This window comes from Dipodomys ordii, unplaced genomic scaffold, assembly GCF_000151885.1.
Source record: "Dipodomys ordii isolate 6190 unplaced genomic scaffold, Dord_2.0 Scaffold3, whole genome shotgun sequence".
NCBI lineage: Eukaryota > Metazoa > Chordata > Mammalia > Rodentia > Heteromyidae > Dipodomys > Dipodomys ordii.
The window spans coordinates 3,545,688-3,570,011 of record NW_012267219.1 but is presented as its reverse complement, the minus strand read 5'-3'; positions in this window follow the sequence as shown (position 1 = coordinate 3,570,011).

Below are 24,324 nucleotides of genomic sequence, written 5' to 3'. Positions count from 1 at the left end.
TGGTGGGAGTGTAAACTTGTTCAACCACTTTGGAAAGCAGTATGGAGGTTCCTCAAAAGACTCCACATAGAGCTCCCCTATGACCCAGCAATCCCACTCTTGGGCATTTACCCAAACGATCACAAACAAGGTCATACCAAAGCTACCAGCACAAGTATGTTAACACAGCATTATTTACCATAGCTAAGATATGAAACCAACCCAGATGTCCCTCAGTAGATGAATGGATCAAGAAAATGTAGTATATGTATACACACACACACACACACACACACACACACACCCCACACACACCCCACACACACACAATGGAATTCTATGCCTCCATCAGAAAGAATGACATTGCCTCATCTGTTAGGAAATGGAAAGACTTAGAAAAAATTATATTAAGTGAAGTAAATCAGGCCCAACAAAACATAGGTCTCATGGTTTCCCTTATTTGCAATAACTAGTATATGTCTGGGACAAGCAGAAAAGGTCAAAAGCTATGTACATATGACCATATAAGATGATGATAAGGGAAATGAACCTCAAAATAGGGACACATGTGTTGTTGTTTTTTTCTTGCTATTGTTTTTAAGGTACTTATAATGTACCATGTGCTTTTTTTTGTTTCTTTTGTATGTTCTTCCCCCACAGTATAATCTCAGTTTTCACTATATTTTATTCCAGTGTCCTGCATCTTGTATATGCATTTTTTCTAATTTGAGGAGGGGAATGGAAATAACAAATGCTGAAATAAGGATACAGGTTTACCTATTGTAACAATGAGATGTACAAGACACTAAGTTGAAAACAAACTTTACAAATTGGGGGAGGGAGGGAAGAGTTGGGGAGGTGGGGAGGGAAGAGATGGTAGGGGAAAAACAAAAGAGGAGGTAACAATGCTTAATAGGAAATGTACTCATTACCTTACTCATGTGACTGTAACCCCTCTGGAAAGTATTTTTACAATAAAAAATATAAATGAAAAAAAAAGATGCAGGGCACCAGAATCAAATACAATGAAAACAGGGGTTATCCCATGGGGGAAGAACATACAAAAGAAACAAAAAAAATCACCCTGTACATTATTTGTACATTAAAAACAACAGCCACAAAGATGTGTGTCCCTATCTTGGGGTTCATTTCACTTAACATCATCTTTTTTATTAAATAAGTTTTTTATTGTGAAAATACTGTACAGAGGGGTTACAGTTACATGAGCAAGGTAATGAGTACATTTCTTATCAAGCATTGTTGCCTCCTCCTTTGTTTTTCCCCTACCATCCCTTCCCTCCCACCTCCTCAACTATAGCCCCCAGCTCCCCACCTAAATTGTAAAGTTTGTTTTTCAACGTAGCGTCCTGTACATCTCATTGTTGCAATGGGTCAATCTGTATTCCTATTTAAACATTTTGTTTTTTCCCTTCCCCTCCCAAAATTATACCAACATCAAATACAGTGAAAACAGGGGTTAATATACCATGGGGGAGGGACATACAAAGCAACAAAAAAAATCACATGGTACATTATAAATACGTTAGAAACAATAGCAAGGAAGAAAAAAACCACTTGTGTTCCTATCTTGGGGTTCATTTTGCTTAACATCACCTTACCTGAGCTTTTCTGCATGTCCCAGACATATACTAATTATTGCAAATAAGGGAAACTATGGGACCTATGTTTCTTTGGGCCTGGCTTACTTCACTTAATATGATTTTTCAAGTTTTTCCATTTCCTAACAAATGGGGCAGTATCATATTCTTTCGGATGGAGGCATAGAATTCCATTGTGTGTGTTTGCGTGTGTGTGTGTGTGGGCGCGCGCGCACGTGCTCGCGCGCCACATTTTCTTGATCCATTCATCTACTGAGGGACATCTGGGTTGGTTCCATATCTTAGCTATGGCAAATAATGCTGCAATAAACATAGTCGTGCTGGTAGCTTTAGTCTTGTTTGTGAACATTTGGGTAAATGCCCAAAAGGGAGATTGCTGGGTCATATGGGAGCTCTATGTTGAGTCTTTTGAGGAACCTCCATACTGCTTTCCAAAGTGGTTGAACAAGTTTACATTCCCACCAACAGTGCAGTAGAGTTCCCTTTTGGCCATATCCCCTCCAGTATCTGTTGTTACTAGATTTCTTGATTATAGCTATTCCAATTGTGGTGAGGTGGAATCTCAATGTTGTTTTGATTTGCATTTCTTTTATGGCTAGAGAAGTTGAGCATTTCTTCATGTGTCTATTGGCCATTCATATTTCCTCTTCTTATTTCCTCTTAAAGTTTCCCTTTAAGTCCTTTAGTCCACTTATTAATCGGGCAGTTGTTTCTTTGAGGATTTGTTGTTGGGAGATTTAATTTTTTGAGTTCTAAGTATATTTTAGATATGAGACCCTTGTCCATTGTATGGCTAGTGAAGACCTTCTCCTAGTCCGTGGGCTTTCTAGTGATCTTGCTAGCTATGTCCTTTGCCATGCAGAAGCTATGCAGTTTCATTCAGTCCCATTTGACCAACCTTTCTTTCATTTGTTGTGTTTCGAAGTCTTTATTAAGAAAATTTTGGCCTGTGCCAAGGAGACCTAGAGTTTCTCCTATTGTTTCCTGTAATGTTTTCAGGGTGTCTGCTTTGACTTTGAAGTCTTTGATCCATTTGGAGTTGATTCTGGTGCAGGGTGATATATAAGGATCTAGCTTTAGTTTTCTACAAGTATTTAACCAATTTTGTCACTACCATTTACTGAAGAGGCTATTCCATACATAACCTTTACAATAACAATGTAACAAAAAAATGTTGTCAGAACCTCTGCTACCAATATACATAAAGCAATCCAGGGACAATTTTCCCCCACGTGAAGATTGTAATAAAGCATTCCACCGAAATCTATTCACACATCAGTGACTGAGAGCACATGTTTGTTTATTCTCTAATAATCCCCCTCCCCCAAATTAGACTATGAACTTGTTGAAGAAAGACATAGCTTGGTTTGTCTTCCTATCTCCAAGATATAACTTAGCACCTTACACCTAGTAAGTGTATAGTAGTTATTTAATAAATGAGCCAATGATTGGAGCCACCTGACAAAATTTACTTTACAATCTGTCTATAGATGTAAAGCAAGTCACATGATGGATAAATTAATTTTAATATTCATGTATCAGCTCATTCAGGAATAAACTGACTCTTATTAAGTAAGACTGTCTATGAATAATGAAGACTCTAGATAAAAGTTTTTGCTAAGTTTTGCTTAAAAGCTACTTTATGGTTATGTCTTAGAATAGAGAGTATTTGCCAGGCAAAAATTGTTAAGTAGTTTTCTGTGAAAGTAGCTCAATCTCCGTTCAGTATTTGTGGAATCTTCTTAATGGTCCACAGTTAAATGGGGTAAATTTTATATGATTTTGTGAAAGTACTGAAAGTAATTTCTTAGAAATACTAAAATGCCTCTAAAAGAAGAAATATGAACATTTCTACATCCAATTCTCAAATGTTGACCCTTGTTCTAAGATATGATGCTGATATCTTTGTTTAGTTTCCATTCATGTAGATCACCTTAAGGACAGATAAAGGATTATGAATAGGTAGTGACTATACAATAATATAAATATACAATGGCAAAATAATGGCATAACATCTTAAAACAGTCTTCAGCTTCTAAGAAAAATAAAGTAGTGCTCAGATTTAGAGACAGAAACTGAAAGTGACCCCCAAGGCCCTGCCCCAGGGAAAAAGCAGAAAGACTAAGACTATTAATAATTATGACTTCCAAGGTTGACCCAGAAACAGTACAAATCCAGGAGTGGCCTTGTAATTGTTTGCTGGGCAACATGATACAAAGCCATGCTAATGCAACTTTCTTCCTGGAATTTTCAAGAATCAAGCTAGCAAGGGCAATGATTCCCTCTGAAAGTAGCATACACTTAGACTAGATTCATGGGCAAGGTCCAGCACCTGTAAGCTTTGGCTTCTTAATCTATAAATTGTCTATAGTCTATAAAATTGCCAGTAATAACACCCACCTCACAGCTTCCCGAATCTGCCTTAGGGATTAAGTGAATTCACACATAGAAAAGAGCCTCACAGATAGCACAGACAGCAGCAGCTAGCATCCCTGTGTAGGCAATCTGGTTGGGCTGGTGACATGACAGAACAGAAATAGTGTGCCCCACAACAACCTTCCACAGAAAACTGAACCAGATCACCAGGATTTAAGTAAACATGGGAAGACTTAAATGTAAAAGGTAAGAATTAATCAGATATCCTCTGTAAATATTGGAGTAGCTATGAAACATGGGAGAACTAGCTGTGATGCTTGAGATATGTGGCTTTCAGATTCCATAGTGAATAGGCCTCCCATTCACTTATTTCATAATTAATTTAGGGACAAATCTCTCTATTCTTTTGTTGTTGTGGGGTTTGAATTCAAGGTCTGGGTGTTGTCCCTGAGATTTTTTTTTAACTTTTGAAATTTTATTGTAAAGGTGGTGTACAGAGGGGTTACAGTTACATAAGTCAGGTAATGAGTATATTTCCTTTTGAACAATGTCACCCCTCCCTCATTCTCTCCCAGATTTTTCCCCCCCAACTCCCCACCCCACCCCCAAGTTGTATACTTCACTTTCAAAACATAGTATCTAGTAAGTATCACTGCTGAATTGGTTCAATCTTTGTCCCTTGGTTTCTATGCTTCCACTTCCCCTCGCCAAGTCAGATAAACTTATATACAAGGTAAAGGGTACAGAAATGAAAACAGCAGCAAGAAGGAATAAACCAAAGAAAGAAGGAAAACAAAAGCCACAAACAATTAAAAAAAAACAAAACTCTTGTTTCTATCCCTGAGCTCTTTTGCTCAAGGATGGCCAGAGCTCCACTTCCAGTTATTGAATGGTTAATTGGAGATAGAGTCTCTCAGGGACTTTGCTGCCTGGGCTGGCTTTGAACCACGATCCTCAGATCTCAGCTTCCTGAGTAGCTAGGATTACAGGCATGAGCCACTAACACCTGACCCAATCTATATTCTTTTTTTTATATTAATACTTTTTTAATTGTAAAAATACTGTACAGAGAGGTTACAGTTACATGAGCAAGGTAATGAGTACATTTCCTATCAAACAAGCATTTCACCCTACATTAAGCCACAACATTAAAAACAAAGGATCTTCAAAAATGTTTTTTTAAAAAATCATTTTAGTCTGGAATTCTATGCCTCCATCAAAAAGAATGACACCACTTCATTTGTTAGGAAATGGAAAGACTTGGAAAAAAAAACATATTAAGTGAAGTAAGCCAGATCCAAAGAAACATAGGTCCCATGGTTTCCCTTATTTGCAATAACTAGTATATGTCTAGGACAAGCAGAAAAGGTCAAAAACTATGTACATATGACCAGATAAAATGATGTTAAGCTAAATGAACCTCAAGATAGGGACACAAGTGGTGTTTTCTTTCTTGCTATTGTTTCTAACATACTTATAATGTACCATGTGATTTTTTTGTTTCTTTGTATGTTCCTCCCCTAAGGTATAACCCATTTTCACTGTATTTGATGCCCTGCATCTTGTATATACACTTTTCTAATTTGTGAAGGGGAAGGGAAAAAACAAAATGCTTAAATAGGGATACAGGTTGACCCATTGTAACAACGAGATGCACAAGACACTATGTTGAAAAATGAACTTTACAATTTAGGCAGGGAGGGAGGGGGGATGTAGTTGTGGAGGTGGGAGGGAAGGGATGGTAGGGGAAAAACAAAGGAAGAGGTAACAATGCTTGATAGGAAATGTACTCATTACCTTGCTCATATAACTAACCCCTCTGTACAGTATTTTTACAATAAAAACATATAAAAATCATTTTAATCTTTCCTACCTCATCTGGAGCATATAGATGAGAGATCACAAGACAATAACTATAGCCCCTGTTTGTAATTATAATTCTAAGTATAAATAACATTTGTTTTACTACTCTAAATGGAAGAACTTTCATGGGGATGTTAAATGTTAATTTACTTTTAAATATATGAGATAAACAGGGTGTAGAAGACTACAAAGGATTTCTTAAGCTCATCTAAAAGAATTTAATGCATCCATTCCTCTCTCTTTTGGTATTTCTCCAAGAGTTTGGATTTTTCTTGGGTGCTTAATATAGTACCTAGCATATAGTGTCATTAATTAATGTTGAATAGAAGGAAGAAAGGAAGAAAGAGCGGGATTCAGGGTGAGTCAGAAAAAAAAGAAAGAAGTAAAGAGGAAGGAAAGGAAAAGGGAAAAATAAGGAAGGAAAAAAAGAGTAGGAAATGAGGAAAAAGAAAGAAGGAAAGTTATGAAAGAGGAAGTAAAGGAATAAGAGGGAGGGGAAATAGGATAGAAGAAAGGAAATAATGACGAAAGGAGGTAGATGGTGGAAATAAACCTATATTTCATACAGTAATAAAGAAATGCAATAGATATTACCAATTATTATAGTTCTTTTAAAAAACAGTGGCCTGGAACATACATTCTCCCACTGTGGGCTACCTAACATCTAGAAATAAAGCTGGACATTTCAATTTGGTCTTTTTGAATCACTCATTTGACCTCCAGCTAGAAATGTAACAAACATTTCTTACACTTGCTCCATCCTTGAATCCCAGTCTCCTTACCCTATACTTTTCCTCTCTCCCCCTATATTGGGTCTCATCAAAGGCCTGAAGCTTCTTTCTTTCTTAAATCTCACCTTAGCCTGAAGCTTCTTTCTTTCTTAAATCTCACCTTATCTCTGAGTCTCAGGTAACTATTGAATGAGGTAATCAATTGGAATTAGTTATAACATCCATTTAATCTGTTGTCAAATATTTCAAAATGCCTAATGTTAAAGAACGTCAAAAGTGGAAAAAAACTATATGAAACTATACATCCATCAGAATGACCTCCATTCAAAATGGCAGCATTAAATTTGTTCTATTCAACCACCATATATATACTATACAAGGGGCTCTTGCTTTTCCTGTGTTCATGATTTCATCACCAGCATTAAAGACAACTCTGTCTTGTACAGTGGTCTAGGGAAGGCCCTACAAATTTTAATTACCTTGCTCCTGACTAGTGGTCCTCTATTGTAGCAATTTCAACAGGCTATTGATTTATAGAAGGTATCATCTGCTTGAGTTTATCAGAATAATTGAAAATTTGGCTTTTGGTTTTCTTTATTTTTTTCATCATGGAATAAAGAATGAGCTATTTCCTTGTGTAGGCTCTTACTCTTAACTGTGAGATGTCCTCAAAAAAAAAAAAACTTAAGAAGTTCTTTTAAAAAAGTATTGGTTTTGCCATAAAAGTACTGCTAAGACATTTAAGTGATGAGTTCCACACTGTTCTTCATCCTTCTGTCTCTCAAACTTTCTCTCTTCTTAGCCACATTTGTCAGCTGTATAATTGCATCCTGTCTGCCATAATTTCCAGATTCCCTAATCTTTCTTTTACCACTCAATGTGGAACCAGCCATCAGCCTGTGGTTAATCTTCTCTGATGCATATTGACATGCCTTTCCCTTCATCTGTCCAGATTCTTTGATCTCCTCTTCAACTCTATTCCTCTACCTAAGACTATAAGCCCAGCATCACTGGTTACCCCATTTTCTGACCACTTCGCCTCTTAATGTCTAAACCCTTATAAATATTTGTATATTTCCCTGTGCCTTTATACAGTGAAGTCATTGTTTCTTATTCTCCTAGTTTATTCAGCTTTTTAATTTCATTTTTACATTTTAGTGTCATTTATTGAACAAAATGTTCTGAATGTCTATTATATGCACGATCTTGCCTATACAGCTTGGAAGCAAATTTTATCAACAGATTCCTCTGCATCATTCACACCTAAGCTTGCCATTTCTTGATTTACATACATTTCATAGATTTATGGCAAATGTTAGAGGAGTAAACCCTTCTTACACTTGTTTCATGTCGCTGGAATACAGCTCTATGAATGTGGCTGGTAAGTTTGTCATGAAGATGAATGAAAAGCTAAAACTGTGCCTGCAATATTTCTACTCACTGCTTTAAGAATGGGGGATTTAAGGGAGATAGAAGAGGAAAATCCAGCTTGAAATAACTGTCACAACCCCACAAATCCTTTTAGAAACACTATCCTTCTGTGTACCAGAATATAGCCTTGATCTAATGTCAAAGGTCAAAATAATTAGGAAAATAATTTGCATCATACCTGCATTTAAATTACTGAAAGCTATCATTGCAAGATTGGGAATTCTAACCATCCAGATCCTCTGAGCATAATGGGAGAAAGAAGGAAAAAGAAAAGAAAGAAAGAAAGAAAGAAAGAAAGAAAGAAAGAAAGAAAGAAAGAAAGAAAGAAAGAAAGAAAGAAAGAAGGAAGGAAAGGAAGAAAGAGGAAGAAGGAAAGGAAAAAGGAAGGGAAAACTGGGAGGGAGGGAGGGAGAGAAAGAGAGAGAGAGAAAGGAAGGAGGGAAGGAAGGAAGGAAAACATTTAGACAATAGAGGAAGAAAAAGAAGATTAAGAATCATGGAAATCTGGCTCTGCCCTTTATGCAGACATCTTTTATTTTAGATTATGCTGTGCTGACTTGTATGATAAATCTAGTTTATGAACATCTCGATTTAGGAGATTTTTCTTCTCTCTTAGAGAATGCAAGGCAGCAAAGTTAATTGCTTTTGCAATTCAAGAAAAAGAATGCGCTTAAATCAGATCTCCCTCTCCAAACAACTCTGAAATTCAAAAAATAGAAGGCATTAAAAATAAAGTAAAATAAAATAAAAACCCACTTCACCAAAAGGACAATGCGGAGTGTATAAAAGAACAGTTTGTACTTTTGCTGAGTTCAGAAAAGATTCATTTAGAGGGCGACTATGAAATCGAGTAGCGAACCAGCAACTTAGTTAAATTGCTGGCTGGAGGGCAAGCCTGCTCTCAAAGCAGCATTTATGCTTTGCATCCTCATCAGAGCCCACAACATACAGCACCATCCCTTGTGGAAGTGCTCCACTGCCACCTACAGGCAATGTCACACCCAGGCAGACATCCTGGGTCAAGTCACTCTACAACACTAGGACTTGGTATGTGTGTGCTCTGGCTACTAGAAGACTACAGTTAATTTTTCATTAAAAGTAATTACTTCGTGAAACGCTTAGCTCACTGTTTAATCAACTTCAACAATAAATGAACTAAAGAAAAAAAAACCTTAAGGGGTACATTTTCTTGTTGCAAGAAAACTCATTTTTAAACCCCAAAGACTTCCTTTGGAAACAAATAAATTAATGAATCAATCAGTAGTTCATCTACTCTGTTGCTCTTTGCTTCCAGTACATAATTATACAAGTAAAATCTCTTATCTAGAGCAGAATACTGTCCTAGCGCTGAGTTATGAAAATATAAGGAGTTAATTTTCCTCCAAGAATTCACAGAGCTGTGTGAATAGAATTCCCTTTAAAAAAAAAAAAAAGAAGAAGCACACTGTAGGTATAGCATTCAAAATATGATTAGAGATTCCTATTTCCCCAGTACAGGTTAGCAGAAGGTAGCTTACACAGAGTTGGTCCCCAAAAGATAGTTTTATTCAGCAGGCAATCCCCCCATGCAGAGAGAAACACTGAATTATTTTAGAGAATAGCTTCCCACAAAGATGGCATCAGTGTTTATTCTCATTGTTTCACGCTTAGACATGGCAGGATACATTTTTTTCATAAGCTGCCAAAGATGACCATGAACACCCAAAAGCTCAGTATCAAGTCACACAATAACTCCCATGCCTGTTCATATAGCCTTGCCCCTGTTCTGAAGGCAATTTTGCACATGTGGTTGGACAAATCAGACAACAATATGCAAAACGATTCCAGATCCTTGTCCTTTTTCCCTACACAAACAAATACCTCCAAAGACAATGATTGGAAAGCATTTCCAAAGCATCCTTCACAGGATGCCCAGAGCACAGAAAATTTGGGTTTTTTTCCCCTGGCTTTCTAGTTGATCCACTGCAGTAGCATGCTGACTCCTTGAAAATGATATGAAAATCAGAGGCATAATCAGAGCCCCTTTCTATTTGAAGCAACAGCCTGAATTTTTCATTGAAATTACACCAGTTGGAGAAACAGTCACACTTGGTGTTATCTTGCCTTGAAATTTCTTGCTTATACCCAGAGGCGCTTTCCTTTCAGCTGGGTTTGAAGAAGAGGGGTAAAAGCCTGAGGCATATACATTTATTGCTGCTGCTTCTGCTGCTCTTTGTTTCTTCCTTCTTATTTTTTAATTTACTTCATCTTGTTCTCATTTGCATCTTTGAAAAGAATGCTAAATCTTTTTAAGGATAGAGTGAGAATAAAAATAAATAGGTATATAAATTTTACCCCTGTAGTGTATGATCATTTTCATAATTTTTCTTCTTCATCTCTCCATTTTGAATCCAGTCACTCTCCATGATGGGCCCTGTGTGCTTCAATGTGGGCCTTCTTTGTCCAGTAGAAAGTCAACCTGTGTCCCTAGATCTCTATGACTACTACTAGAAGCTTTACAGCAAGCCTTTCCGACCACCTTCATTTTTGTCTTCCCTTCTGGGGGCTGCCATCACCAATCAATACAGACGGAGTGGCTGATGTCAACTGAAACATATTCTGTCGTTCTGGAGGCGAGATTGAAAGGAAGGTGTTCACAAAGCCATAATCTCTGTGGGGGCTGTAGAAAATTGATCCTGCTTTGTCTCTTCTAGCTTCTGCTTACAATCCCTGGCATTCTTTCCCAGCATTCCAGTCTCCACCTTTACCTCCACATTATCACCCTTGTCTTCACGTGACATCCTCCTGCCTGTTTTTCTCTCTAATTTCTATCTTCCAAGAAGATATCAGTCATAAGTATGCCTGTGTGACTTCATGTTAACTTGATTACATCTGCAAAGATGCTAGATGATCCACAAATATTGCATTCTGAGGGACCAGGAAGTCTTTTCTTTTTTTGGGGGGGGGGTGTGGTACTAGTTTTAGGGCTTGAACCCAAGACCCAGCGTTGTCTCTGAGGTTCTTTTGCTCAAGGCTAGCACTCTACCACTTAAGCCACAACTCCACTTCCAGCTTTTTCTGAGCAGTTTATTGGAGATAAAAGGCTCAGGGACTTTTATTCCCAAACTGGCTATAAAACCATGATCCTCAGATCTCAACCTCCTAAGGAGCTGGGATTGCAGGTGTGAGCCATTTGGCACCCATCTAGGTATTGTTTTAAACTAAATAAAATGGCCTCTGTACATAACCTTTATAATATCAATTAATTTTTTTAAATGGCACTCAGATTTGAACTTGGGGCCTTGTCTTATTAGACAGGTGCTCTACTATTTGAGCCATACCTCCCAACGCTAGGCATGAGTTTGGGAAGAATATTATTTAAGTGAAATAACAGTAATTACCTTGGAGGATTGTCATGATGAATACACAGGACTTAGACAGACACCTTCTGAGCATGAAGCTAATGGTCGCTCTTAGTAAAAGCAAATCATGCTTTCATTTCCATAAATGTATCCAACACTGAACTAAAATTATCTTTTATTTCTATGGTTTTATATTCATATATTTCTTTTTAAAGAAATTTTTGAATATTTTGGATATTGTTCATTATTTTCCAAAAGAGAGAAGGAAGGAGGAAGGAAGGAAGGAAGGAAGGAAGGAAAATGATCAAGGTGATCAATACTTCTCTATAGTAGATATGGAACTTCAAATTTGATACTTGTGGTGGAGCTTAGTGATCAGGGTGTGGTGGAGATGGGTAAGGCTAACAGATCCTATCTGTTTTAGGATCCAACCACTCTTTAAGTCTGCATGGATGTCCTGGGCTCTCATCAAAGTTCTGTCCTCCCACTTTTCTCTCATTTACTTCTCCTTTTGTTTCACGATGTAGTGGGTAGCTCCCTCTTAGTCTCCCTCCCATCCAAACACCCACAGAAGCTTATGAAAGCTAAAAGAAGGAGATGTGGCAAAACTAGCATGAAAAGCCAGGTCAAATTCAGAATAATACCAAAAATTTATCAGATCCTGACAGACTCAAAGCATAACATCCACTGAGAGAGAAGTCAGAGACTTATCTGCCCATTTGTTGCTCTTGTGAATCTAATAGCTCATCGGACCATCACCCATGTTCCAGAAAACTTCATAGAATGAATCTGGATACTATTTTCTTACCTCATTTAAAGAGAACAAGCTCTAAGTTAATGAGCATGTGGTTATATTAAAGTGTGAAGGTATTTTTATGGTATGTCTTTTTCACTAGTATCTACTCACAGCATTCACTTGGCCAGGATAAATTTCCCCTGCATTCAGCTTAGCAATGTCTGTCCACTCTTGTATCCTGGAAGCCATTGCTGAGCAATGTGCATGTGCCTGCGCATGCTCCTAGAGCATCTGTCAGTGTCACAGGTCATTCAGAGAGCAGAGAGTACCTGTGAGCATGCACTTTCTCTCTCTCTCTCTCTCTATCTCTCTCTCTCTGTGTGTGTGTGTGTATTCTCTGAATATAGGGGCACGTATGTCACAGGAAACATTGGAGTATTCTCATTTATATATTTCCTCATCTGTGCAGCAGTAGAAAAGTTATATAAAGCTAGCACAAGATCTTTTGTCTTCTAACCCAGCACCAGAAAGAAACAGCATGCTACTGGAACTTGGCAGGCAAGAGTGGAAAGGTCAGAGGTCCACTACAAGGATAAATAGGCTTTTCCACGTGGAAGATGACTATGTTGCTTCTAGCATGTAATAATTCATTCCCCTTCAGGTGAGAAGCACTGCCTGAGAAATAAACCAGAGACTCAACCTCAAGACTTTTGTTGATGAAAAGACTGGACATATTCAGAGGAACACTTCTGAAATTTCTGAAGCATTTGCTTCAGGTCCCTGAGCCGGCACAGGTTCCATAAGCACTGGAAGTAGATAGAAGGTAATAAGTGGTGGTAATAAGAAATCAGGTAGCCATGAAGAAGCATTTCCACATAAGCATTTCTGACCAGATTCTAATAAGGATAGTATATATAGGCAAGGGTATAATAAGGATATGATATGTGTGTGTGTGTGTGTGTGTGTGTGTGTAGGCTCATCAATACTCAACTAATAATGAATTTCTTCTTATTCAATTATATTTATCTCATTTGTAACTTATAATTTTATTTTATTTTTCTCTAAAAAAGGAGCCTGAAAATTATATATGTTGCAGAACCCACAAAAGTTGTATGTGCCAAAAAGTTGGCATGTGCCTTCATCATACCCTCATTTGAGGAATCAGTGCAGAGGCAGAGATTTAGTTACAAGAGGCAAGTGACTTGGATAGAGGTCAGGCTAGGACAATGGACTTACCTTTAACGTCAGGTATAGGACACTTCTCCTGGACAGGTTTTGATTGTCTGCCCACTCATATAAGGACCACATGTAAGGAAGGTGGTAGCTGAGGAGACAAGGCATTATCCAACAGATGCTCCTTTCAAAGGTCTACTCCTCTCATAGACCCAGAGTAAAGTAAAACTCTTTTCACCTCCAACCATACTTCACAGAAAAATCTGAGTCTCCACTATAGTATTTGAGAATGAGGAAGAGGCAAGGGGTCTCCAGCAAGGAATAAGAAGTGCTTTTGAACTACCATGGAGTTTCAGTGAACTTGGGGCCAAGAATACATGTATGATAACGTCCTAAACAGATTGGGTTTTGTCTATCAATTACAAGAGCTTGTCATGGATCTTGTACCAAATAAAATCTTCAAACAAGAGAAACATTAATAATTAATTTCCTTAGCCCACCACCAGTGGTTCATGTCTATCATCCTTAGCTACTCAGGAGGCTGAGATCTGAAGATCATGGTTCAAAGCCAGCCCATGCAGGAAAGCCCATGAGACACTTATCTCCAATTAATCACCAGAAAATTGGAAGTGGCACAGTGGCTTAAGTGGTAGGGCATTAGCCTTGAACTGAAGAGCTCAGAGATAGTACCCAGGCCCAGAGAAGCCCCACAACCGACAATAAAATAAAATAAAAAGGAGCTCAGGGACAGTGCCCAGACCCAGAGTTCAAGCCTCAGGACTGGCAATAAATAAGTAAATAAATAAAAATAATAATTACAATAATAAGCAATGCTAATTATCGATGAAGATAAAGGCCTCAGTGAACCAGTAGATGGCTAGGTGGCCAAAGCAAATGAAAAATCCATTCTACTCTGAGGTTACTGACGGCAATGGCATTGATTTACTCATTTTTCTTTCCCCTACTAATCTACAATATTTGACACATAAAAGAACTTTAGTAGATATTTGGTTTTTTTCCTTCTTTCCATTCAAGATTTTTTAAATAAGGTTTTTTTATTGTGAAAATACTGTACAGAGGGGTTACAGTTACATGAGCTAGGTAATGAGCACATTTCTTATCAAGCATTGCTGCCTCCTCCTTTGTTTTTCCCCTACCATCCCTGCCCTCTCCACCTCCTCAGCTACACTCTAGGAAACAGCCATCTCCCTCTTTTGTGATACTTATCGATATTTGTTAAATTAATAAATGAAGTGTAAAGATTAGGCTTAATTATACAATATTAGGTACCAAAATGTAGAACAATGGCTTTTAGAATTACCTGGAAAGCATTTATAAAAAGTAATGCTCCAACTCCAACAAGTTAAATCTGGAATTGTAGCGTTGGGACACAGAGAGACCTTTTTTGTTTTTGTCTCAAAAGTTCTTCAGGTGATTCTAATACGCAGAAAGCAATGAAAAGTAATCTGAATGATACGACAATTTCTTTTCCAAGACTAACATTGTCACTCAAATGTTATCAAACTCTTTGGATGATGTGTTAGTACCAAATGTCTAAAACTCCTTTGACTGCTACATAATTTGCATGGTTCTGTAAATATGAAAATGCAGGGTTCCTTATTCAAGAATGATCAGACAGTTTTAAGATTTTTAAGATAGCAAGAACAGCATTAAATTCATGTGTGAGGTCCTTATAAGTACATTCATGTATGACAGTTCTGTCTATAGTACCCAGGCCTATAAAATTCCTTACCTTTTAATCTCTATTTGCATTAGTGATATAGCTCTTAATCTCATACTGCAAGAGATGACTCTTGAAATGTTCTTTTTTTTTTCTTTCTTTCCTTCATTCTTCTGTTTCTTTTGTATTGTCTTTTTTTTGCTACTGTTTGTTTTCTTGAAGTACTAGAGGAATCTAACTCAGGGCCTCATAGATACTAGACAAATGTTTTACCACTGAGCTACATTCTCAGCCCAGAGTTCTCTTTCAACTATAAAATTTTAAGAGACAAGAGATGGAAGTGACTTTCTAAAGAAAGATTTTTTCCTAAGTCATCTTGGGAATAATAGAGCTCAAATAAATCACCTAATAATTGAGAAAATATAGATTTCCTCCTACCTTATTCTTCCCCTCAGTAAATGGAGAAAGTGTTACTCTGAGAATTGAGATGGGTAGCATCTCAATTATTCTTTTTCCTAGATCTACCACGGCTGCTCTAAAAAAATTTTAGGGCCAGGTTTAGCAGTTTCTGGTTTCCAAGCCATCCAACCAAAGCCACAGTTAATTAATAAAGAAATGCATTTGAAGAAACTATGTAGGGAGGCGAGGAAAAAGTACAAAGATTTACTGCTGCCAATCCATAGCAGAAATGGCATCAAGTTCCTCATTAAGAATCTCTGTTTTCCCCTCACCATTTCATTTCTCTGCCTGTTACCTCACCTAACATTATTTTCTTCCCTAAATCAATCTCACTAAAAATTGCTCTCACCTCTTCTCTATTATCTTGAAATACTGTGCTCTCTCCTCAGTTTGAAAATAAAAGTGCAGTAAAACAAAGTTTAGCTAATCAGCTGAGTTGTCACCATCTACTCTTCTGAGTTTCTCACCACCCCCAATCTGAGCCCTCTTAAAATAATCCCTCCTCCAAAGAGTTGGTAAGGGTTGGGGAAAGTCTGATGCCAAGAAAATGCCACATAATTATAGAGAAGTGACTGGTTCACTATGATGCTAATTCCTTTCTTCCTCCCACCCTCCTCATTGTTTCTGTCTGAACACTTCCACAGATGAGAGAAGTTCGCTCCTTGACAATGTAAACCCATTCAATTTTTCAACAGCTCTATTTATTGGAAAATTCTTCCTTATGTCATTGCAAAATCTGCTTGACTGTAATCCTAGCCTGAAGTCTTCTGGGGCAAATTAAAGCAAGTTTCATTCTTTCCCAAGATGGCAGCTTCTTCTTATCTGGGTTGTTTCTCAGTTCATTCCTTGCTCATCAGATTCAACAGCTTTGTCAAATTCTGGTCTACATTGTCTACCCTCAACCTAATAGTCTCCAACTTCCCTTTATACCAACCAAGTACAATCTCTCCAAGGTGGTCTTTTATGTTGCTGATGCTGACAATTTGCTATTCTGGGAACAGTCAGAATGCAGTCTTTTCTCCTTCACTTGAGGATATGTTCCAAGACCCTCAATGGATGCCTAGAATCCTGAATAGTACTAAAGCCTGTGTATACAATGTTTTTCTCTTAGACTTACCACTCAATATGGTTGTAAATTTTGCAGCTTGAGGTGTTAAAATGAGCATGAATTCCTTTTTCCTTCCTCACAATTTTAGTTTCACACATAGAAGATTCATTTGTATCAGAGACCTTATCCACCTCAACATCTGATTTGTTTTTCTAACCTGACAAAGTTGAAAGTTTTTTTTAACTTGAAAGAAACACTTTATAACTTGTTTATTACTTCTCTTTGTGCATCTGAATTATGAACATCACTATTTTCATGCTTCAGGGTCATTGTTAAATCAAGTAAGAGTTATGTGAATACGGCGTTGGGATACATAGCTTCAAAGGAATTCAGGGGTGCATAGGGTATGCAGCATTGCTATGCTAGGCAAAGGAATGAATCACATCCCAGGCATGGCATGAAAATGTATCATGCCATTTAAAAGAACATGTCAAAACCTATACATTATTTACTTGTGGAACTTTCCATTTAATATTTTTGGATTATAGTTCACTGTGGGTAACTGAAATCACTGATAAAAAGAGGAGCCTTGTAACTAGTTCCTCAATACATCTATTTCTTCGGGTTCTTAGAGAGCCCTTCTTGGGAAGATTTTTTAAAATATCACAGGGGTAGAAGAACAATGATGCCAAGGATTGTGATTTAGGCACTAACCATGCTCAAACAGGCCACTAAAACTTTTAACAATCAAAGATGGAATGGAGGGCCTAAAGTCAAAGGCATCAAATAGCATTCTTTGAAATAGTAAGACAACAAGTAGTAGATCCCACACTACATTGAATCAAACATATAAACATCATAGTCTAAAACAGCTTGCCCATTTCTGGTCCTCCAAAGACTCAGCAGATAGAGCACCTGCTATCACTCAGGCACTTGCTCATACAGTCTCATTCTCAAGAAAGCTTGAGCCTCACCAACAGCTAAACAAAAAGAAGGCTGTGAAGGAAAAGATGAGAACACAATAAGAAGCAGGATACCAGGAGGGACCTAGTTTAAATTTGAAGGGTCAGAAAAGACATCTCCAATATTTAAGCTGACATCTTGAAAGAGAATCAAAAGAAAACTCTAGCCAAGGAGTAGGTAGGAAAGGTTCTGATCACAAAGGCACAGTGAGGAAGAGTTTCAGAGTTCAAAAGTTGCAAGGGAAGAAATTGCTTGAAGGAGCTCAAAGGGTGTCAGTGTGACTGAAGTGCATCAGAGGGAGAAATTGAGAGATGGGATGATGGTGGGAAACTGAACAGGGCGAGATGATGAGGATGGAGAACCAGGGTAACAAGATGGGTACCAAGATTCATCTGCTATAAAAGGAAATGAGCTTTAAGCAAGACAATGGGATGGTCTGATTTAGACTTAAAAGATCACGCTGGCTGTTTTGTGAAAGATAAAGTGGAAGGAGGCAAGATTTTTAAAAACTTGGGCATCCATTTGGAGGCTGTTATATTTCAGGTGAAAGTGATTGTGGCATAAGGAAGAAAGGAAAGATGAACAGGCTTAAAAAGTAGTGTATCTCTCAGAATCTTGAATGCACTTGAACTGGTGTGATCCATCCATCGCATATCCCTAGATACACTGATCAGTTTTTAAAATATTGTCCCTAGACAAGCAACTGTTAGCCTCACCCAGGAACGTCTCAGAAATGAAAATTGTTCAAAAAGAAAATGTACTCTTTACCTGTAATCCCACTGTACATCATCTTTACAAGGACAATATAAAATACATTTAAAAAAAAAGAATTAAAATTTCAGGCGTCACTCTTAAGCCTATTAAGTTAGAGATTTTGGGACTGAGGCCCAGAAATCCAAAGCTGAGCAAGCCCTCCAAGTGATGATGGTGTATGCTGACGTTTGTGCACCATTGGCTTTGAGGAAGTAAATAATGCAGAACCACACACAACACCCTATGTGTGGAGAATTCAAAGTCAATCCTACAAGATTAAAATATACCTACTAAATAGTTATTTTTTTAAAAGACTAAGTTAGCATAACAGATTGAGAATTCTATAGTGGTGCCCATAAAATGAATTCTAATTGGTGAAAACTTAGCCATTAAGGTCTAGAGACTCCTCTTTCGGCTCTCCCAGGACTTTTGTTTCCCTTCCATTTTCCTGATTCCACTTCTATATCTTGTGATGTTTTGTATGGAGTCATTGCAGCCTTCTGTGTGCTCTCGGTTTTTGTCTTTGTGTTTGTTTTTGAGCCGGGATCTCTCTGTGTTGTCCAGACTAGCTTCTGTGTGCATCTCCCTAGTGCCGGGATTGCGGTTGTACACCACTACACCTGAATCCAAGCTCAATTTTAATGTCTGTTTATAAATTTGTTCAATATACTAGCTTTATTATTTATGTTCCCTGAAGACTCATCCCCCCAACATACTCTGAGACATATTGGTTGGCTGCTTTATTAATCATGGGAATAGTCTTTTTGTTGTAATGTTCCGTCTTCTTCTGGAAAGAAAGAGAAGTTCAGTTTATTCTCTTGGGCAGAAAGAGTCACTACCTGATGGATATAAATAAAGAGTGGCTGTCCCCTGTATGGAGTGCCATGGTTCTTCCTAAGAAATGTCACTAAGTATCCTTCCATGAAGGTTTGAACTGCTCTCTGCTATGTACTTCACAATACTGTTGGGTAAGGGTGAATGGAAAAATTCACGTAGATTCTCAGTAACTACATATTTAAGCACTACCAAAAGTGTGGATTTGGAGTTTAGAGTTTGGAACTGAAAAAGGGAAAGACATTGTCCTTTCTGGAAGCCAAGAGTCAAGATAAAATGATAGTGCTCCCAGAGTGGGAAAATCACTGTTCACATTTGGAGCAGCAAATACTCACATTTCTCAGTAAGAATCTCAGGTCTGGAATATTATCTAAATACTGGAAGGGCCTGAAAAGACAGTTGCTCATTCAGCCTTTTGAAAAAAGGGATTGAGTAGGGGAAAAACAAAGGAGGAGGTAACAATGCTTGATAGGAAATGTACTCATTACCCTACTCATGTAACTGTAACCCCTCTGTACAGTATCTTTACAATAAAAAATATACTCTAAAAAAGGAATAAGATTCTGGTGCATACTACAACATGATGAACCTTAGAAACAGCATGCTAGGTGAAATAATCCAGTCAAGAAAGTGTATATATTGTATAATTTCACTGAAGGAAGCACCTAGAGTTAGTAAACTCACATGCAGAAAGCAGAAGACAGATGAGGAACAAGGAATGGAGAGTCACCATTCAAAGCATTCTGAGTTTCCATGGACAAAGATCTTCCAGAACTGGATGGTGGTGGTGGCTGTACAACACGGCAAGTGTGAGAACAGTCATTGCACACTTAAAATAATTAAGAGTAGTCATTTTGGGTTCTGTATGCTTTACCACATTTTAAAATAGTTGTTTGAAGAAAATACTGACTCAATACTGTTCATGTATGCCCGGAGCTGCTCCAAGAATGAAACGACATGACTTCACATGGTGTATGAAATGATTGCAAATATGCATTGCCATTATGATTGTGGCGTATTCCAAAATCATTATGCTTACTCTCCACAGAAGCAGAAAACCTCACAGTTAGCACACAAAAATGGGTGGGCGGGTGTGCAAAGAAGGCATTGCTAAGAGCAGAGTTTTGTAACTACTTAGCATCCTTGCAGATTATACAACATGTATCTTCATCCCTGGCCTTTCCAACAAACTGGACACCAAGTGGCAAAGCAAGCATATGTCCCAGACCTACTGTTTTTATCTTAATGCCTGAAGGAAATAAAAATTATACTGTGACTCTGTCTACTCCTTTTGATGCTACACCTTACACGTCAAGCTAAGCAAGTTCTAACTTTGGCCTACGCATTTCCTGGAAACTGCAAAAAACAATCACCAAAAGATTGTTTTGTGCATAATGAAAACCTGCATCGTTTTCCCAAAAGGGAGAGATCAGACTGAAAGATCCTCTCTGCTCTAGAAAGAAAATGCAACACTTGATCTGTGCCTGCTAGTACACCCACCTGTCCCTTCTTTCCCTAATGAGATGAAATTATAACAGGAAGAGCAATTTGCAAACATCCTCCCCTTGGCTGATTTATGCTCCAATAATGTGTGTCAAATTCTTTCTGAATCTTATGTGCTGTATATATGCGGAGACATCTAGGAAAAGGTTTTAGAATGCCTCTAATCTTCTAAATCAACAGTAAAGAAAAAAAATAAAGCAAAGGTCAAGGTTTTGATACACTGCTTCTAAAATATATCCCACACTGAGTAAAATGCCATGAAATCATCTGTCAGGCTGACTTTCTTCCAGAGAGTGCATTCCAAGAGCGCGGAGAGGAGCCAGCACAGCTATTGCTGGTTTCCTTAGATTCCAAGGCACCTTAATCATATTCACAAGACTGTACTTTTTCATCACGGCAGGAGCTGACAGAATTTTGTGACAATTCTAGGAAATGCCTTCAGATGGCTCCTTCTATGAATTATGAATGTTTCACAAAGCTCTACCACAAGGGGTAACAGCCCTGTGCTCCACAAATGCAGAGGGCTGCTTAGACAGTAGAATTCCTTTTGTTTCCTTGCCTTGAGATTTCACATTGTTTGCAAACACAGAAAATAGATTTGAGGAGGGTAAGTGGGCACTAATAATTAGTTATAATTGATTATTTTCTCTCATGAAAAGCAATGCAGCCATGTGTCACCAAATGACAGACTACATACATGACACTGACCCAATAAGAGTACATCGTCTAGTAACAGTGGTGGTAGTGATTTCATTCCTTAGGAAAAATTGTATAGTGAGTTTGTAATTTTCTTACCAGAATGTGTTTAATGTGGCTGTGAATAGACTTATCCATCACTACCTTTAGGTACTAATAAAAGACAGTCAATTCTCATTGCTCATTCTCGTTAGGTCCTAGAAAGTCACCACCAACACTGAATTAACAAGTACTGAACCATTTCTCCTAGGTGAAAGCACAGAGTTAGATTCCTGCAAATGTCTGCTCGCATTGTTATCTGCCTCATTGTATGTATATCTCTGTTTAAAGACACATTATTTAATGCATGTTATAAATCCATTACCACTGAGCGCACAGTCTATAGCAATGGAGAGCATGACTGAATGAAGTTTCTTTAACACATGTATTTCCTCTGTAAGACACATCACTGAAGAATAATAGACAACACTTCATTGCATGGGGAGGGGAGGCACCTTAAATACCAAAATCACTAACAAATAAGCACACACATGGGAAGGAAAGGGTGCCCTAAATAGACCTGCCGAGGATATTTCATTATAGTATGAAGGCTAAAAGAGGAAGACAGACTTCACTCTGTATGGTGAAGTAAGAAAACAGAGCACCACCATCTTTGACCATGAACATCAGGCAACTCAAGTTGTTTCCTGCTCAGTGCGTGTCCTCGTGTGCCCACAAATGCCCAGCAAGTATTGATTTTGAGGTTACAAATAAACTCCATCAAGCAGGCAAATTCACAAGCAGATTCTTCAGCTAATGAGGATCAGCTGTGTATGTATCTACATGAGACATCTCTCAACATGGAGACAATTCTTCACTTCATGACAGTGACCACTTGTTAGGTCCGGTGAGGTAGCCCACCTGCTTATTACATGTGACCAATCACAATGCCACCTCCATTCTGTTTCCACATTCTCCAGATGATCTTGTTATAAAAATTTAGTTAATCGTTTCCTTTTTATTATTTTTTCTTTCTTTTCCTTTCTTCCTTCCTTCCTTTCCTTCCTTCCTTCCTTCCTTCCTTTCCTTCCTTCCTTTCTTTTCTTTTCTTTTCTTTTCTTTCTTTCTTTCTTTCTTTCTTTCTTTCTTTCTTTCTTTCTTTCTTTCTTTCTTTCTTTCTTTCTTTCTTTCTTTCTTCCTGGTGTATGGCGGCAAGTTTCCAACTTATCTCATAGAGATAAACAGAATCTGGCTTTGACTGTCTGCCATTTACTGTGAGGACCACTTTGGGCTTAAGGCCTGGACCATGGTCCAAGATGGGCTGATTCAAACCTACATCTTAGCACAGGGTCCAGAGAGCCACTCAGATGACCATGTGGAAAGTCAAATGAGAGGATAAGGCAGGAGTGGCAGGTGTGAGGATAAATAGCCAGAAACATACCTTCAAGGAGCTTCAGGGTCAATTATCTGCATTTATATCACAGGTGCTAAGAGTGCCAGCATTCCCAGTCTCTGCAGTGCTGGCGAGAGAATATTATAGTAAGAAAACTTGAAGGATTATGCAAAGCTGGAGAGAAATTTTATTTAATAGGCATCAAGTTCTGCTCATGCTTGATAGATCCTCACCTGTGTGACTTTGGGGCATACAATATGTACCTTGTTTTTTTCCATTATTTAGCCATTGATTTTTTTTATTTTTTTTTGTGAACATATTGTACAGAGGGGTTACAATTACATGGGCAAGATAATGAGTACATTTCTTATCAAGCATTGCAGCCTCCTCCTTTGTTTACCCTTCACATCCCTTCCCAGCCTCCCCCCCGCCCCCCCCATTTCCCCCCCACACCAAAGTTGTAGAGTTCGTTTTCAACATGACAACTTGTATGTACCTTGTTCAAGGTAACAATTCACCATAAAGTTTTTTAAACAATCATACAGCTAAAATAACCATCCCCAAATTGCCTGTCCATCCCTCATCTTACCAATCACCATTCACAGATGTATGTATATTGTATATCTAAATATTTCCAGAAGTGAAACATTTAACTCCCCATTGGCAGGTCATTTTTAAGTTATATTATGTTCCTTTCCTTTAAAGGTATGTTCACTAGTGATAGAATGCCAGTTTGATGATCTATAACCAAAGACCTCATCAACTCTTAATAAGTCACCTTAGTTTTTCTATCATATGAGTACTTTCTTCCACAGAAATAAGGCTGCAAGATGTTCTCAATAAGACAGTACAGAATGGGTGCAATTTCTTCCTTGCTTTTCTTCTATATTGCTCTGTAAGTGTCTCCACTATGAGTTGTATTGTTTGATGAGTTGTATAAATGTTTATATGTTTGGTTTTTCTCCAGCTCTCAGACATTATCCACAGACGCTCTGGCTCTTATTCTTCCTCAGAACTAATCAGTGTTTGGTGGTAGGTGCCCAATAAATGCCTTCAAAAAGAATGGACCCAAATATTCCAAGTCTGCCTTTGCCTACACATGTTGTCACTCAGATTTTTTTTACTTTATTTATTTACAGAGAAAAGGAGGTGGGTGATTTCTAAGAGCTTATCCTGGTCTAAAGTTCTCTGACCATCACTATGGACATCCGGGATTTGTCTGTACACCAATCAAGAGATTTTTCTTTTCTTTTCAGGACAGATGCTTATAAAGTGTCATGATGAGTACTGGAGACAAGGACAATCTATCCCAGACGGTTGGAAGCTTCTTGTCTTTTAACAACACTGTGTACTAGAGATTGTCTCATGCTTGAAGCAAACCTAGGATAAGAAAGCTGAGATCTCTACCCAAGCCCAAATCTCGAATTCTATAAAAATTCCTGTTGCCACTTATCCTTCTATGTTCTCTTTCCCTGGAAGTATTAATGTCCTTTATCCTGATAGTGCCACAAAACAACAGCAAAAAAAAAAAAATATGATCGCATTCTCTGAAGAACGGGGAACGTATTTGATTACAGTCTTCAAGCTAGGATTCCAGAACAATCTCTGTTAAAAAGTCACTAGCTAAGTTTTTAACTTTTGGTTTTACTTTTCTTACCTATAAAGTGGAAAATGGTTACTACTAATTGCAAGGGGAAAATAAAGTAAGCAAAGGAGGTGAAAGATGATGTGAAGCGAGTTATACATCTAGCCGGTTGTTTGTGTAC